Below are 20,507 nucleotides of genomic sequence, written 5' to 3' on the forward strand. Positions count from 1 at the left end.
ATCTGATTATTTTTCACTCCTTTGTTATCTCCTTGATTTGAAATTCTGTGATTTTTTTCGAGTCAGACCGTGCTTTGGAAACTGGAATACTTGATTAGAATGTATTGCAGAAGTTTCTATCCGGTTGCGGAACATCGATACCTATTAGCTCCGGTGCTGCAGGCGAAGAAGAATGGTATAGAGTGCTTACAATTACCCATCAATTTCAAACTGGAACAAGTGATTGAATAAAACAGCATTTTTGACGGGACGGGATAGCACAATAAAGCGTGATTTATTCATTCCAGCATTATCATAATGTTTTGTTCTAGTTCAGAGGGGAAATTGCAATCAATCACGGCTTCCGTACGATGCCACTTACGAGGCAGTCAAACATTCATGGAATTGCAGATTTTACACCCTTGGAAAGAAAACGCCAGTATAGATGCAATAATCCTAACAGTGTAACCCAATATCGGGGCAAGTTCGTTGCCGGCAGGCCGTCCGTGTTTCAATGGCTTTTACAGTATCAGGAAATAAACATTATCTTGTTTCGGAGACTATGTATTTGTTGTAAAGTGTAGTGTGTTTACAGTACACATTTTATAGCATTCCATTTCATCACTTCACACGATATCTTATTACATTACAGTATAATTAGAACATTGACACTTTTGTTGATGGCCTGAATTGGCGTTGCCTTAGATTTATTGCTTATTGTTACAGTGCATAGTGTTATTGTTGCCACCACTGTCACTGATATCAACATTATCACGAATATATGTTATTTGTATGAGTGGTGGATGATCTAGTCATGATTGCTATACTTAACTGCTTAATCCAAATACTTGTAAACGAGGAATCTATAACATGTTGCTCTCCAGATCATTCACCATGATTGTAATAGCGAGGACATACATTGCGTTACTACTTTTAATCAATGTTCACGAGTTACTTCATTCTCGCGACCAGTAGCTATAAATAAAGTGTATAGGATAGATTCCGCGTACAGGGATGAAGAAAATCTCTCTTAAAGGGGATGGCTAGTAACCGATCAGTGGGAATCAGTGGGAATGCTGAGGGATGATTGTTCCAATCCTTGTGGGATTCATTTAAGAGTACATTATGTATCTACTTTTGTGTGAAAATTATTTGCTTCAGAACCGTCTCATATTCAAGTAATGTGCAGATTAATGCCCCGTCACTGACCAAGCACGCTAACCTGGAAACATTAAACTGCACATTACTTGAATATGAGACCATTCTGAAGCAAATAATTTTCATACAACAATAGATATATAATGTACTCGGAAATGAATCCCACAAGGATTGGAACAATCATCCTCCAGCATTCCCACTGATTCCCACTGATCAGTTACTAGCCATTCCCTTTAAGTAACCACTCTGCGTTTGTTTGTTGGTACGAGCTGGCTTACACACTACATTGAAACAGCTCTGTGAAGTTGCTTGCCAAGAGAACGCACGGATAAAACTTGCAGCATTTGGATTTTCGCTCAGTCGCTAGCCTATACCACGATGAGCCAAGGTCAGCAATGTGGCGATGATGTCATAAATAAAAAGTTACCTCCAACATGTACAAAACATGCTCGGTAAATTCAAGTTTCTCAAAACCTGAATTTTGAGCTATCATTCATCTACCGCACTCGGCGATGCACTACCCCGTATAGTATTGGAGCGTGGAGAATGCTCTTTTTGTTGTGTCTGCGCGGGCAGGCCCAACACGTGTGCGTCAGACACACTTGTTCAAAACGACTCCTCAAAATATGGCATCAATAGTGACGTCAGCGCAAAGGTTTATTGCAATATACGTCTTAATCAAGATAGATTATCGGCTGGGTTCCGCATAGCTCATACCGGATTTGTCCCAAAGTGGCTGTAATGTATGATTTCATAATGCACTTGACCACACGTAGGTTAAAATTGCGCCCCATAGACGAAGATGCCCTTTCCCTGAAGTACTTTGATATTTTCAACGCGTTTTCCCTCTAGGTAATGACTAAATACAGTCTGACCATAATTGCTAGAGGACCTAATGTATATCCGTTTCTACTAAATAAAGCAATAAAAGAGTAATCTCTCTGTGATGAACAACAACAAAATGTTGTCCTGTTCATTTCTGACTTGTAACTAATGAGCTTCGATCTTCTACCATTATTCTCGGAAGGGTTTCCCTTTTTGGTTTCATGATTACTTCGATTATGCTTTTCCACTTTTCTTTAGCGAAATAATGTTCACCAGCTATTTCCATAATGGTCACCATTACAACTATCGTGTATTATTTCATCTAGAATGCCTAATTGCACACACATAGTTATAAGTAGGCCCTATGTAGGTTAGAATACATTTTTTTCTGCACCTCGATATAGATATCCAATGAATCTTAATACGACGGTGCTTGAAACCGTTGTTGTTTTATTATAATCTCAGTGATACAACAATGATACTTCACCAGCTTCTTCAACACTAATTAGATTCATTCAAGTACGATGCATTTCAGAAATATTTGCTCCCAAATTTACAAATTCACACGCTTATTTACCCAAAACCAATCGATTTGCAGACCCGTATTTCGTATTCTAAAAATGCTTTCACGTGTATTTCCACTTTGAGCAAAAAATGCTTCTCGCTCGGGCGGATATAGTATTAGTCCATCTTGAATCAAAATGGATCCGAATGAGATTGGAGGAAGAAAAAAAAAAACCGCACTCGCACACACATAAAAAGACAGATGATGCCCGATAAAAAAAAAAAACCTGCAGCGTAAAAGAATGAATGAATCAAATTTGACGCCACTGCTTATTTGTTCTCAATCAAAGTGTGCTTGCGCCGTTATATTGAGACATATTCAAAATAATTTGGAAAGTAGATGGAATGATTATGTCCAAAATGCATTGCCTGTTCCTCCGCAAAAGAAAAAAAGTGGAGTGATTTTGTTTGCAACACGTCCGGGATTCCATTGATGCGCACCCCTGCCTGATTCTAGGGGCAGGTCGATTCTTTAACCTGATATACAATGTATTTCAAAAGCACGTTACATATCCCGTCACACATTTGATGCAGATTTGTGTTTATACGCTCAACGGGGTTAACAGATAGAGAGACGGAGGCAACATCCAACAGAACCCTCTCGGCGCACTCTCAGCCTGTTAATTTGAGACAGGTGTCGCTTTTTTCTACACGCCCTCCTCATTTATGCAACGCAGAGTGCAAATGAAGATGATAAAACATTTCCAAGATCCGCCGACTCCATTTGTTGCTAATGAAAATGTATACAGACATTCATAATGATACACATACACACACGCACTCACGCACGCACGCACGCACACACACACACACACACACGTACACACACACACGCACACACACCATTCACCAGGCCATTCTCTGGGGACTTGTCAGGAGAACTACTATACGGAGACAGATTATTATATGAGTTTGTTGTTCATTTAAAATTAAGTTTTACTCTAAGAAATCGCCACAGTCCTATAACTAAAGTGTAATTATTTTAACTAAAGAAATACAGAAAATGACACAAAATAAGACAAAACGGAATCATTTGTAAGCGTTAAGTCCCCCAAATACTAACGGCAAACCTGACGCCATATAAATCATGGTTACATTTTACAAATCTTTTTTTTTTAGGGGGGAGAACATTGAAGTCAGCAGATATTAAACAAATCTACATTAATACTCTTTGATTTTTTTTAAAACAAGTGTCCTGGAAGAGTTTGTTATGGATTTTAAAAAGTGATTACAATACTCAGAAGTTCAATTTTCGCAGAAAAAATACGTGTATATAGTATTTTTTTAAATAACGAGGACTCTTAATATTGTATATCATCTCCTATAGGCAACTGTCTATAAAGGTAAAAAGGTCGACATGTCTACGTAGGATTTCCACATAGATGAAGAAAAATGAGATTGTAATATCTACATGTATATAGAGAAATGCAAAAGAATATTACTTTTCAGATTTAGAGAGATTTATGTGGGAGGGCGTTTAAATGTGCATGTTGTGTGAGTGTGTGGGAGTGGGTGTACGTGTGCGTAGGTTGGGAGTGTCAGTAAGGATGGGCGTGCATGCTTAGCAGTATTAGCTTTGTATCGAGAAGAGAATTTCTGATTGGAGTAAGATAATTAAACAGTCATATTTTCAGGCCGTACTGCATTGAATTCAGGGCGTAAGATTATATCTGATGGCAAACAACGCGTCTGCTTTCAGCAAATGGAACAGTCACAAACAGTCTCCAATATCAATATGAATATGTCAAGATATTGGTTGTGACGAAAAAGTACGCTGCGTGGGTCACGCTAAATCATATCAAACATTTGTTTTCCGTTCTGTCGCTCAGCGCTGAAAGAGGTAATGCATACCGCAGAAATATCACGTGACATGTAGAATTACAAAAATCCATATCATTGCAGGTAGGAATAAATCTTGTTTTTTTATACGTGAAATTGATACATACTAGGTTTATTTACATAAGAGGCGAGTTTTACATGATATGACTTAAAATGTCAAATGTGATGATGTGTATATCATTTTACAGGGTCTTCCAGAAGAGCAGTTTGAAATATTTTGTATTCAGAAATCACGTTGTGTTTATGATTGTATATATAATTGTATATATTTTTATTTTTGTCGGAATGGAAAAATAAATGAAATGAAATGATGTGAAATGAAAAGATATAAACTGAAATTCTATAATCATTACGTATTCAACAGCAAATGTTGTTTATAGTAATCATCATGACACGATTGATGTACACACTTTGCACTTACAATGTAAACGATTTCTTATCTTGTATTTTTTTGTTTTATTGATAATTACGATGAATCAAATTTGATATCATATTGATCTTTATTATGTGATATGGAGTGACATATGAGGGCTCACATGCCCACGGGTAATAGTAAAGAATTTTACTTTTGTGAACCCTGACCCATGTGCCACTCCGTTACATTTTATACATATACCCCTGTGTGTATGTTACATGACATTATACTGTATATGGCCAAATAAATAAACAAATAAATAAATAAATAAATAAACAACAATGATAATAATAATAATAATAATAATAATAATAATAATAATAATAATAATAAAAATAATAATAATAATGATCACAATAATAACAACATTCTTGCTATTCAACAGTGGAAATACAAACTCGTGGTGCCAAATAATTTGCTATTTTATTATTTTGGAGTCCAAGTAATGTTTTCATTTCATGTAACATACATTAAGGGTAATGATAATAAGATATTTCGGGACAGTAATATAAATCGGTGTACAGAAACGTATACTAATTTTGTCTGTTTTCCTTTTTTTTCAGTTTTATTGAAATGTTTCGAATTAAATTTTGTCTTGATTGAAGAATCCGGCATCGGGATGAAGAAGGTCATAAATGAAACCTTTCACATTTTTAGCCTTAATCACCTCGATCACTTCAAGAAAAAATAAAGTAGATTCCTTCTTATTTTCTGTTACCTTATACTGACTTTTCTCATTATGCTTTTTTCCGTGCCGTGTGCTGTAATTAGGCGATAGCCCAGTTTACTAACATATTCAAATTCATGGACTTTTCTTCAGTCCTGACGTCAACGAGCCATTCTATACTAACCTGTACCTCAAAAACACTTTGGAATACTTTTGAATAAAGCAGTTTGCATATATCATTGGTTAATGCGACTACGTCGGGCAAATCATGGGCAGGCTTTCAGGTTTTCAAGAAGAACCATTGTCGGAAAGGCATGCATAAAATTTAAATTTGTCAGTAAACCGGTCTATTACTGCAGTTGGTTCGTCTTTTTCCCCTTTAAATTAGATGCTTTAGCACTGCTTCACTTATATGGTATTGAATCCACGTGGTGATGTCAGGTGATCAGAACTTATGATGATATATGCATTACTATTTGTTTGTGCGTTTTACTTGTTGTTTTTTTACCTCAAGGATCTCAACTTATCTGGTTTTCTGACTATTGCTATTTGTATAAGCAGCTACGATTATGTCAGAAATCAAAATTGCAATTGTACTAAGTGCTTTATGACATGGGCCAAGATATTGTATAAAGACTGCCTAGGGCTCCACCCTTTTAATGGTATAAAGTCAAGTGAGACTGTATACGACAGACATTGGTCGTATCAAATAGATGATCCACTGTTTCTGTGTTTGACAGCTTTCCACTCGCCTAGTAAGAAGAAAGAGACGTGCATAATGCAGGAGGATTTTATTACGATCATCGACATATCATTAAAGAGGATCTCGGGTGTCCGTTGTCTTTACACTTGAGAAGGGATGCGTTAAGCCGTAAAAGGTCGAGACGTGACGTACAAGCCCAACCCCCTATGGTGTGTAATATTAAAACCACGCATCTTCACCTTTTTTCATGCTTGTCACAGTAATGATAAGGAACATCCATTAGGAGCCCCCAAAATAAATTGCCTTCACCCAAAGTTGGCTTCTGTCCGGACAGAAATGTTAACTAGAGCATCATCGAGACATATTTATCCCCATTCTGCAGTCGATGAATGGAGAAAGGTGGGCGTGACGTCTTCGGGGGAGCAATGCCTTGCAGCTCAGATATATAACGTATTGCTCGGCCTGACCTTACAACTTTATATCATTCTGTCAATATATTCTCTAAATGAATTGGACACACAAAAAATAGTTACCTTAATGCTCGTTCATGAGTTCAACTCTTTTTAAGGCGTACTGCAGTGTAGGCAACCTTGCCGTATTTTGCCAGCTAAAGTTTGTCATGCAGTAGTGGGTAATATACAGAACATTAGGCACTGCGAAAAGAAAAAAAAAAACCCGAACAAACTGAAAGTCACCTCACAATGGCATGTTTTATCAACTATGTGGATTTTGTTTAAAACCAAGATAAACAAATGCATAAGCAGCGATATCAGTATTAACTCGTGGACTCAAGGAAGACCAATTCTACTGCTGATGAGGCTAAACTCACATCAGTATTAACTCGTGGACTCAAGGAGGAACAGTTCTACTGCTGATGAGGCCAAACTCATTTTCACATGTACTTCGTTAAATCACGGTGTGTGTGTGTGTTTGTTTGGATTTTTTTTTTTGCAATCATTAAAGATATCTTCTGCTTTTATATTGTATACAAATTCTCTGTTTATTTGATGGAAATGAAAATAAATTGGAATCTTGAATCTTGAAAAATTGGATAGCGTGTAAACATGATTCCCCTCAGAGTAGTTACAGATTGGTTGATTGGCAAAGATCCTTTTTTAACCTTTTGTTTTTCGTTTCTTTTTTTTTTCGGGGGAGGGGGGGGAGTTGGGGTTGAGGACTATTAAACTGAAATGATTTTTAGCTTATCGTTCTATTAAAGCACAACTCTGCGATCGATCACTCATAAACTTCAAAAATATCGCAAAAACAGCTGATGGCTGAATTTGTGTTCTTAATCCCATATTTCTTCTCTCAATTTAATACATTCAAATCTAACGTGAGAATACAAATTAATCTAGGCAGTGGGCGCATTCCTTTCAGTTTGTCAGTTGTTATATAAATGTCACTGTTGGTCAATTGTTATCAGTCCATAGGGATTATCTTTACTGCTTTAATATGTTCAAATTTAGAATTCGATCTTTCTTAACAAATGCAGGTATCCAGCGAAGACTGCGGTCTAATTACATTCTTCAAAAACAACTGCAAGTGGCATTTTTAGGATCAATTTATATCTACGAATTTGCCATAATTGACCTCAATTCCCGAAATGGAATAATAAAAAGAAGAAGAACAATAATAATAAATCACTTGCCTTTCAATTATGCCTTCAGGGATTGTTTTTTTCCAGACTGCTGTTCATTGTCCCAGATAGCGTTTTATCTATTCTCATATTTCTTAAGGATTTAATATTCACTGAAAGAAAATGATCAGCTGTCAACTGGTGTAACTCTACTCCCCCGTCATTTGATATTAGGATATTACCATCTGTGATATATCGTTTCAAACCAAGAATATCAATCGTAACAGGAGTTGCATAATGTCTCTTGATCCTCCAGTGATAGTATGCAGCTTAGAGCAAGGCTATTTTCTTACATATTTTATTGTGCGTTTGAAAGACACTCATGCAGACTACTGGGAGTTCTCATTATCTTTTCTAGTATAGACTTACCTACGTATATTGAACGAAAGGAAATGCCGTTTTACTTGCGAGAGGAACTGACGTAAGCTGGTAGGTGTATATTATGATCTTCGCAAAGATTGACAAAAACGTAGAGCCGTGCCCACGCCAAATGTCTACAAAGACTTGGTCGAAGTTATCTCACCTACCTTTAGTTCTACAGTGATGGCTTAATAACAGTTGTTGCAATCTATAATATTAAAGGTAGTTGCATCTCCTACCCGGGGAAGGACTGTACCAGGGGAGAACACGAGTTAAGCTCGAACCTACGATCTTTGGTATACGAGCTGCTATCTCTCGTCTCTCATGCACCCTATCATTATATTCATGTAGTTATAAGATTTTAATCAGATCTTCGTGGTAATTTTGAAAGTTCCGCATTTTGCTGGACAGCACCCCAACGTTGTAGACTGCTGAGTATGGCCTCATAGGTGCATATCAAATTGCCAAACAGATTCTGTAACATGGGGTACAAAAGGGTAGAAAAAATTGCATTATGAGCTCACATCATCCCAAAGTAACCGTGGTACTTTCCGGTATAGTCATAGAATATATTTGTAAAGAATTAAAGAAATAAAAATGTCAAATAAAGACGCTATATAGAGTCAGCCCAACACCAAGTACAGGTTAATTTCATGGCCAAGACAAGATCGCATGTAATCGTATACTAGTTGTATCCACTAACTAATATCCCTTATTCTTTGTTGTTGTTGTTGTTGCTGGGTTCAAGAAATTAAATATGAATCAGATTATAATATGCAATCCTGTGCTCTCTCTATATACGCTTGATACACACGTCAGTAAAAACTGAATGGCTTCATTAAAACTTTCCATTTATACTTTTGAAAAACTATGAAAAAGGAATGTTGGTTTCGTTCGTTCATCTTATACTAGATCTGTATTTACCAGAATGATATTATATCTTCCATGTATCATGTATGTGTGTATTTGCCTATCGATCTTTTACTTGACTCGCGACATCTGTGTTTGCTTCCACCTTTCAAAAAAAAAAATGGCAGTCGTCCTGTTTGATTTACAAATCAATTGTTCAAAATATGAAGGAGCTGACTGCAGATTGACTCAAGTAGAAAGTTTCAGTCCTATACACGTCTCACGGTAAAACTAATAATTCGTAAATCTTCTGAGCACATTTCTGACCTTGGAGAACATTCAGATTTAATCTTAGATGTGAATAGGTCCACCGAGATAAAAACATTAGCAGATGTGACGACTTAATGACGTTCCCAGCCATGGGCGCGATGTTACACCCATTATTCATAAACGTTTATGGAATCATCTTCACGATAATCGTAATTGACACGCGACTTACGTTACCCGTCCTCTGCCTTAAGCTTAATCATTTCTGCGTCTACATTATATCTCCCTCTGTGCCTCCCTCAATCTCTGTCTCTTCGTCTCTCTCTCTCTCTCTGCTTTATCATATTCCTCGAGTTTGAAGAGTAAAATCATGCGGAAGCTTGCGTCTGATATTGCCCGTTTGAGGGGCATTTTGAAGATAACTTGATGAAAATAGCTCACCGAAGCGAGACATGCATCTGTCTCCTTGAGCGATTATGGATAGGACTCGTTTTATAGCTTAATGTTACAGCATATATATATATATATATATATATATATATATATATGTGTGTGTGTGTGTGTGTGTGTGTGTGTGTATATATATATATATATATATATATGAGATATGACGAAGGAGAAGATGCTGCGTAGCTTGAAATTTTTATTCCTCCTACTGTTCCTCTTTTTTTTGGGGGGGGGGGGGGAGAGCACGAGTTGAAAAGTTGGCCTATATATAATAACGTATGTGTCTATATGTCTATGAATAAAACCTCTGCCTTGGTACTGATCATATCCTCTTATCACTGCCTGCGCGTTACAAATTGGTTTGATGTGAACGATTTCTTGCAGTTGAAGCGTGAACAATATTATGCGAGAAATTTTACGTTTTTCTACCTTACAACGTAGAATGGCACTTTGTTAATGAAGGCATAACATCTTCTGTTCCTATTACTCTAGTATTCCACTGGCCGATAATCGATAGAGTATGGGAAGGCTCGACTAGACGTTTTATATATATATATATATATATATATATATATATATATATATATATATTGTTTTGCTCAATTCCTTTCTCTTTCCCCAAAATTGAATTTGGAATGGACATTTTATCGCGAGTAATGGAGACGTAATTTGCCACGGCTCTCTCTCTCTCTCTCTCTCTCTCTCTCTCTCCCTCTGTAACGGTTATAATGGAGGAGCGCTTCCTTTCCCGCTCTTTCTCCCGAAGCCAATTTTACGCCCTTTTGCGTTTAAAAATGGCAAACGATTTTTCAAATTTCCATCGGCACACCACTTTAGTGCTGAAGTGGACATGATTTCCCATTATCTCACGAAGGTGAGTTTCAGCATGAAAAATATGGTCTATTACTCGAGTATGTTGCCAACTGCCTGCATCAACGCGTCATTGATTTACCCGTCGAAAGATCAAAAAGGAGAAAAACCGCGATGGCTAGATAAGAGGTGACTGCCCCGTGGTACAGTAGGCGGAATTTTAATGACCTGCTAGTGATTTCCCATCTAGAGTAGATCTCAGCGCCCTTTACACTGAAAGCAAACAAATAATTACTATTTTTTTTTACTGTAAAAGAGGTGATACAGATAGGGTAGTACTCGTTGCTTTTTGTAACAAGATGAACACAGGAAAAATTGATCTCCCCGAAAAGATTCCCCATGCTTAGAGTGATTTTGACCAGTGCTCCTCTGAAAATCTTTTGAAAAGCGCCGATCGTTTGGAAGTGTGTCAGCTCTCCGTTAAATTTTGTACCTAATAGTAGCACACGCTTATATGTGTAGCAACTCGTGTGTAAAGTTAAGCAGCCGAAATTAACATCCACCGTCCATTCTAGATTCATGTTGGTGAGCTTTGCCGATAATCACGAATTTTAAGAATATAACTTCGCATATCGTATACATTCACTCGCAAGCACGTCAAATGATAATTCAATCCTTATAATAACAAAAACACTATAATATCGCGTATTTATAAGAATATAACTTGGTATATCCCCTAAATTCACTCGCAAACACATCAAATGATAATTCAATCATGTTAATAACAAAAACACCATTATATCGCGTATTTATAAGAATATAACTTGGTATATCATCTAAATTCACTCGCAAACACATCAAATGACAATTCAGTCCTGTTTATAACAAAAACACTATCATATCCCGTATTTATATAAGAATATATAGGAAGGTTAAACAAGTTCAAAATCGCATATCATTGCAAAATAGTATCCATAATCATACCGATACAGCGAAAATGTATGAAACATGAATATGTTCAATTGTAACGTATAGTGTTTTTCAGCTGAATGCCCCAAATGTAGCTCGGCTCAAAACTAGAGAAGAACACGAAGAACCCAGTATGTCATGACCACATTTTTTTGTCTATCCTTGTGGCACTGGAGTTATGACAATTGACACTCAATATGGGAAAATTGTGAAATCGCGTCTGATGAAGATGAATTGCTTGTGACAAATTAAATTTCTGAGCAGCTGAGGACACGACGAAGCGCTATACACACGCTACAATCTATTCAGCAACGTATTGTGTGTGTCTCGTTCTCTATCGAAAGTAGGTTAGAATTTTACAAAAGGCATCAGTCCAGAACGATGCCCCATTTTCTTCTCCCATTAGCATTCTCAGAATGCAAATGAGACCTCAAAGGCTATTTAGGGCAGTAAAATTCAAATAATTCAAGTGGATGGGACGGTAATGAGACAACACGGTGAATGCAAGCAGGTTGCGATGTCTTTCTTTCCGCGTGTGAATTGATCGCACTGCGCCAAGCTATTGAGAGGGATGGGGGTAACCCGGGGCAACTTCATCCAATTAGACGAAAGGGGGTTCATGATATTCCCCAAGATTTTCCTAAATTAAAAGACTGCATTTGTCACATTTACCCCTCGGCAAAGTCAGTTCTCTGATATTTATATTAATTGGAGAGGTATCGAATTCATGGGAGTTCGGCCAATTACAGAGGGGGAAAAAAGAGAAGGCGGAGGCCCCAAGTTGTTTGTTCGCGCCAAGTTCCCGAGTCCCTCCGAAGAGGTATTAATCGCAGCAAGCTCATGACAAGTTTTACAAGATCGATTTACTTATTACACTGTGAAAACATGCAGGTACAGGAAATGAATCCCTTTTCGGCGTGAGTCAAATGGAGAGCTATGGTTGAAGAATTGTGATGCTGATGTGCAGGATTAATGAAAAACAAACAAACGTGGATTTTTCTCCAAGTGGCATGCATTGTATTTCTTCCATTTATCTCTCTTTCGAATCACGAAATGGAATTCTAGTTTTAACAACGATCAAGACAAAAAAGAAAAGAATTAAAAAACAATTTGCAACTGTTTACCTCTATCTTAATGGCATTGATTTGGACAAAGACTGACGGGAATAATGCAGTTTATGGATATTATATTATAAAAAAGAATAAAAAGGCACGGGTACCTTTTTATTTTCACTTTTTGATAATCTTATCTCCATCAGGTATACACATACACTATCCAAGGTCTGCCCCCCCCCTCCAAAAAAAAGAGAAAAATAAAATAAGATTATGATATCATGTCTCATTGCCGCATGTACTTCAATCATCTAATTCATATGATTCGTCTTCTTTCTCAGATGGATGACTGCACTTCTTCAAAATAACAAGCACACACTCTCACTCACGCACTCACCCACACGTCCACATGCATCCTAATAATGAACTTAAATTTACAGTATAATAGAGTTCTCTATTTTTAGTTCGTTTTTTTTTCTTCTACATGACAAAATGGTATTTACCTAAGGGCCATATTTCCTAAACGGAGCATGATTTTCTATTATTGTATCATACTATATTAATTGTTGTTATTTCATTTTTTTTATTTATCTTATATGCACGACAACTGTCATGGTAAACCTTAAATAAAGGGCGGTATTATCCTTAATTCTACCCTCAATAGAAATATACACAAGAGCTAATTACGAAACCGGAGTATAGACAGTCTTGATTATTCATTGTAGTGAATACAGTGTATTTGTGTTATTAGACCTAATTCGAAAACAATAAACGTTGCGTGATTTCACTTCCAAGTGCAGCAGTACATGTAATCATTAGTTACTCTGTGTCAATAAACTGTATGGCCCGAATTCCCGAAAGCCGTACAATCTTAACCCATGGACATTTTAAACCGGGGTCTACTTTGCCCTGGCACAAAATTACTCCATGGTTTAAACCTTGAAGCAACCCACATAGCGCGGTCTAGAAAAAAAAACCCTCAAAAACAAAACATGGTGCAATTTTAGACCTTGCATGGTTTAAACCACGGTTTATAATTGTACCTCTCCCATAATTCGGGGCTATGTGATTCATTTGTGTAAGTGCAATACCACGAGCAGTACTTAAATGGTATACCAGCCTACATTTATCAGTAAGCTTTAATTTCAACAAAGCTCCTCTACAGCTGGTAACATTAACTTCCTTTGATACACAATGATATACGCAATAATACGCACCAACACAATCTTATCTTTCCGTGCCAGTAGGCCTACATGGATACAGCATCATTTAACTCTTTCTGCGCCAGGGACTTTGGACTGTGTGTACAATAACATACGGAATTTTCTGTACCAATCGGCAATCAAAGCACACACAGGGTATAAGAACTATTTATCAAAGCTCCTCGTGCCCAATATTATGTCAGCTGAAAATCACTGATCAAATCGTGTGCTCAGCAAGATGTATTCCCATCATGAAACTCTGGAGAAACTCGTTGAGCAACACTCCCTCGTCTCCAACCTAGCAACGGCATGAGGGCGGATAATGAAAGGATCGATTACATCAAAGTACGACTTACGAGTGGCGTTGATTAATTCATAAGGTTAATTTTGTAAACAAAGTTCTGAATAGTAGTTTTCCAAGGGTGGAGAAAAAGGTTCGTCTTGTCAACTCAAACAAACCATGCTGGCACAATTATCGTCTTTATTTCTGGATATTGTCATCATGATCATCACAATAGGTGTATAACAAAGGTGTGCTCATGAAGTATTAAAAGAGAACGGACACGAAAATGTAACAGCCCGAGTTCGTATGAAGCATATAAGAGGGGAACGTGATGAAAAAAATGGATTTTTTAAAGGGGACAACAAGAATGGTTCCTAGAGCCGCGGCAATTTCGAAGTATCGGAGTAGTCTGTCCGTCTATCAGGGTTAGCCACGAATCCATCTTGCGTTTATCCCTCCGTCTGTAGTTGATGCGTGTTCAAATACCATCAGGCATTGTCAATAATTAAATACGTGCCGTTTCCTGACGAGATATGGATAAAAATCCGATTTTCGGGGAGCATGATGTTGCACCGCGAAATGTCCAATCACTCAATCGAATCGTCAACACGGCAAAGTAATGCGTCAACAGAGAAAGAGACCGTGAGCCGGGCGGTGAGACGCGGGCCCCGGCCGCAAATTGACAGCCAGGCCGAGATTCGAGGCGAGTTTGCCCCCCAGTCTGCGGCATTGGGGAGATGGTGAGGGCATCGATGGGGGAGTGTCACTCAAAATCTTGCACCCCTCGTTCCCATTTTCTCTCGTTTTTAACGAAATTCTAACATCCGAACTGCTTAACATCTTGACATCATGTTTAAAAAGTTTTATTCAAAGTGGTGCCTTGTTTGCCATTGGTATGAGGTTGTCTCATTTCCAGTCTATTCCATGCTTACTTCATCCTCCAACTGCCCGGGAATGTATTCAATGTCTCTTGAAAAAAAAAAAGAGCCGCATGAAACATTCACTATTTACAACACACGCCTGTATTTTATTCAAACCTGCAAAGCAAACTATATCTGTTTCTGTGCCATAATGTACAAAGTTCCCTTAAACAGCTGTAGTTTCTTCAACTGAACACCATTCTAGTCAAACGAGAGATCGAAAAACATTTCTAGAAAGGTCGAAAACTACATCGAAATTGCGTCTATGTTACAATGCATGAATGATTAGGTATGTCTACTTACAGTCTTTTCAAAGGATAACACTCTTCGCTTTCTTCTTTTTTGATCCTCAGTCCAAATTTCAATTCCTTACCCGTCTTTGTGCTCTTTTCGGATCCATTGTAAAAATTGTATAATGCGTATTACTCTTTCTGTCTAAACCATTATGTCATAGGACAGTAATCCATATACACAGTCATATGAAGTGTGAAAATAATACACTATGATACATTATTCCTTAGGAGTATTCATACCGGTGCGGCTATTAGTGTTCCACCATGGGAAGATGATCAAATGGAATTTAGTAGACAACGAATGTCGTTCTGATAGCATAACTGAGCTGCGTTTCGTGTTGGTATGCCAATGCAACAAAACTGTTCATCTTATTTCAGGCAAATACTGTAACCCGCAGTTCCTGTTGTATAGCGAAAAGATTACATGCTAATCTGAGCATTGCTGTCAAAAACAATCATGGAACTCAAACACGGGAAGTGCAGGCGGCCACAACAAAGCGGCGGAACTTCAGATTAGAACAGGTGCAAGTCCGTAGAGATGGCGGGGGGGGGGGGGGGGAGGGAGGGGAGGGTGGACGAATGAAGAAGGTAATGTTAAGAGGCAGACTGGGAGTGCTTAGGTCAATAAGACAACCGCCCTCCCTTAGCCGCGACTTCAACAAAATTTTCAAAATGGATTCTTAATGGTTATTTCTCGAAATAAGACGGTGACCAAAATACCAATTGCAGTCTACGTTTCTTTAAATTATGTGTCTTTTTTTCTTCCAATATAAGATAGACTATTGTTTTTGCGAGCATAAGTGTTGTCAGGCTACGATTGCAACATAAAGGTAACAAGAGTATTTCAAGAAGAACATAATCGCACTTGACTGTTCAACCCTGCGTATTCTATTTTATACCGTTTATTAGCACATTCATAATCTAATTTCACTTTCTCCAGAAATTATCTCTCGTTATTGCATCATATCAAGGAGTCGCTGATGAATTTCAATCACGATGAAAATATTTCGACACAAGCAATGAACGGATCATATAAAATAGTCTATATAAATACTGGTCAGTGATTGGTCATTATGCAATCACGTGACTAATGCAGCGAGTATCGAAATCGTTATATCGTGAACAGTGACGTCAAGTCAAGTAATATAATTCCAGAATTATAACAGACTATAACACTGAACAGTCCCTTCTAAGTTATACTCCCGCTTGAATGTCAAGTGTCATATTACACCGCTAAAGAGGCAATATCTGAATAATATTTCCCTGACGAATGCTGAATGGGGTCGTAGCCCCATGAGTCAAAAATTTGCAGTTTGTTAATATATTGTGTCATAGTCTACACTAGATAATCACCTTATTTCTATGTCATGAATAGTTCGACAGGTATGATTTCTGATTAACTTTTTAACCAAACTTTCATTGTGGATACCTCGTACAATTATGTTACAATTACATTGTAAGCTAATGTTACTTTGTTAATATTGCTCATATGATAATGCGTATAGCGTGAAGTCATTTTGTGACAGAATGGGATAATAATTCACTATCGCAATTACATATAATATAGTGTTGGTAGTAGTCAATTAACGTGGAATTTGCAGTCTCGGTGTTAATGTCAACTGAAACGATATGTGTGTGTGTGTGTGTGTGTGTGTGTGTGTGTGTGTGTGTACACATGGCTACATATTTATGATATACATAAATGACATAAATGAATAAATGTATATATACATATACATATACACACATGTAATATATACATTATTATATACATATATACATATATACATATATACATAATGAGAAGTCGGAAGCCGCGGTACCTGCCCTTCATCGCACTGAATATAATAGATATACATGGGTGTGTGTGTGGGGGGGGGGGGGGGGAGGGGGTGTACGTAGGCCTACGTGTGTTTGGTTGCACAATTTTTGGAGGCAGGTAGGACACCGGAGAATAATTATGAGAGAAACCAGCGAGTATTCAAAGTTAAAGAAATTTTACAAGAAACTGTACGCTAAAAAAAGTGAACTCGGTTTCCTGTGAATTCTGATGACGTTTGGTGGCCATAATTTACTCTGTTAATGGGTGAAATGCAATATAGTTTGACGGAGAGGGTGATTAATCCTCAACTAATTTGAAACTATACACTTTCTTTTTTTTTCTAAACCCCTTCCTATTAAAAATCAAACATACTCCCACTGTCCGGAAGATATGAGGCCTTTCTTGAAACTAATCGACATGTGACGGAAATAGCCACGATTATGAAGAGAAGGACTCGGGAGTGACGCTACAGTTCATCGTTCAAAACAATGATTGACGTAAAAAAAAACATGAAGAAAACATCGGTCGCACTTTTGCTTATGGAAAAATATGAACTACGCGTGATGTCACAATCACCGTGTTTGACGCATGGCGCAATCCAAATGTCACGTGACCCGTTGGTAAGTGATCAGCAGGTGTCGGCCGAGGAGCTATAAGCGACCGAAATGACGTCGGAATGGCGACCTGCTGCGCTTGATCCAGAGTGATTTCACATCTGGGGTAGCTAAATTGTTGGCGCCATGGAAAAAAATGATAAAATCAAATCGTTGAAATATAACTGAAGCAAATATTAAAGAAAAAAAACGATGATAAAGACGAAACATGTTTCTCTGCCTCGAGTCATTCATCTAGCAGTGCACAAGAATGCAATAACGGCCACTAAAAATGGGTTAGTTAGCATGATAACAGTGAATTCACGCCGCACATTCTTTTTCTAAATATGGAAACCCGGCACGCCTTTCAAGTTTATTATCTTTGCTTTTATTTCTCCCACGTGTGCTTCGAATAACATTCGCGACATACCAAGAAACATGCCTGCTTTCAGACGATTGCAGTACCTACAATTTAATGATGTAGCTTATTATGATATTCGAAGTACTAAAAGTGTTGTGCCGATCTTTCATCAGTCAGGAAAATGAAACCGTATCTTGAACGGAAAAGATAAGTATGGTTACATGTAAAAGCATACACGGCATGCCATCATGAGAACAGTCGAAGAAGATGTAGGAAAAATGGCTACCATCATAACTTAGTGCACACATTAAGAGAGTATTGGGTGACGCAGATCCTATAATTCTAATACTTGCCCAAGGGCCACGGCGTAGTGCCGGTCTAAATTCCAAAGCGTAAGATGAGATTATACCATCAAACACTTCCGTAGATGTCCTAATCTTGCATTACTAATTTGACTCTTATACCGCATCAAGGAGAAGAACGGATGCAAAATATGATCGTGTTGAATATAAGATCGATGATACACTGGAAAATACTTGACAGTTCAGATATGCCGACAGCGTTGAAAAGGTGCTTTAATGCTGAACGTGGTTTTAACGAAGTGTTGTGTCAAATGGGTTGAACAAGATCAAATCTGGGCCATGTAGGGAGAGAAAAAAAAAGTTTGCTCCATTTTTATGAGAGAGAATAGAGAGAGAGAGAGGGAGGTAGAGTGAAAAGAGAGTAACCGAAGGCACCGTACCCCGAGATTGACAGGGCCAAAAAAGATGGACGCTACACCATTTCGGCTGACGGACAACAAGCCGCTGTTCCGTGCGGTTGCTAAGAGCACCGACGGTTGCCATGGATTTGAAATAATTCTTTGTCTCCCACCTCCAATCCGAGTGCCGGCGATGTGGAGTGTTTAGAGTGTAGGGTGTCCAATTTTAACATGCGGTGACGTAAGCGTTGCTGAGGAGATAAAAACGGGTTTTTAAAGGAATACCACGAGACTCTCCTTGCAGCGCGCTGGGACGTAAGATGTTCCTTTTGGCAATTTTGTCCAGCGGTATTTCTCCATTGCTAGACCACTCTTCTTTTATGTTTAAGCCACTCTCATTGGTATTACATTCTATCATTCAAGAAATAGATTCATGATGTAAGAGAGAGTAAAGGATATTCCTAGCTATAGGTGCTAGTAAACTTGCATGAAGATATAGTTTGCCATCTTAATATTTGTGTTCATCTTAACAGAAGAAAAAATAACATAATTAAATTATCTTAAGAGAGTAAAGCTGCATAATACTTTTCGGACTCTGAGTTCCAATATCTTGTCATCGACTGAAAACTTTTTTCACGTCCAGATAAACGTAGCACACATACACATCACATAAGCACACACACACACACACACACACACACACACACACACACACACACACACACACATACTTTCTCTTCCTTCTCACTTTATATCTATGTACCTACGTCTCATTCGTTCTTTCACCTTCTTTCATATTTCATCTTCCTGGATATCCTTTATTTTAGCTTGTATACATTTATTGGAACCGGAAAATATACAAAAAAAAAGAGATGATATCGGTAGACGTATCTAACCTGTTGTGGACAGCTTCCGAGAAAGGCAGCTTTCTTTCTGCCACACACGTGTACGCCTCGGTACCGACAATGTCGCAGCTGCCGACCTTTAAGGAGGAAAACACGAAAAACGGAGTGCGTCAAACAAGATAGGGCGCGCATCAGCTGCAGAAATCCAATATCAAAATCATTTCTAATATGTTCCAGAGTCACATCTTGCACTGATCAAATTCTTGTCGCGAAAGGGGCAGTTTCTCCTCAGTTTTGCCTATTTCATATACTTCACTCACAGAGCGCAGCATCGAATTCACCCCGCGTCGTTATGCAGACACACGAACACTTGTAGCTCACAGGCTTGTAAGCCATGCGCCGTAAAGTTATTTCAGAAATAATTCGTGAAAAAGGCGTTCACTATTACTTCATACCACTATTAAATTAGATTTGCTTGGGGAGTGGGGGAGGGGGTGGGGAGGGGATAGAAATGCTACATCTTCCGAGCAGTTGCTGCTTCGGGACGAATATTTTTGTGAGGCACTCGCGGATTCCCTTATGAAACACATTGTGATAGAGAATCTTGACTGCGAGGGGAAAAACATGTTGATGACATGCCAAAAGTTACAAACAGATCTCATATTGCTCCGTCAGGCATAATTCCATCGTGAAGAAACAGGCGCCTCGTTGACAAAACGATGGATGCGTGAAGTCTTAATATGCCTGCTGGATTTCAAAACACCAGTCTGGTACTACGAGCGGGAATATACGTCGTCTGCGCGTGTGTGCCAACGGCAATAAATTCGCGCGTAACCATACCCAATAAATCAATGACATCTAATGGGTAGTCCGTTGTTCCAAAATCCTGATGTGAAGCCGAAAACGGGGCTCGGTTGATTATCTGGCTTTAATAGAATGCTGCGA

The sequence above is a fragment of the Diadema antillarum genome, unplaced genomic scaffold, assembly GCF_040938485.1.
Source record: "Diadema antillarum isolate AM-2024a unplaced genomic scaffold, OU_Dant_1.0 scf00000119, whole genome shotgun sequence".
NCBI classification, from domain to species: domain Eukaryota; kingdom Metazoa; phylum Echinodermata; class Echinoidea; order Diadematoida; family Diadematidae; genus Diadema; species Diadema antillarum.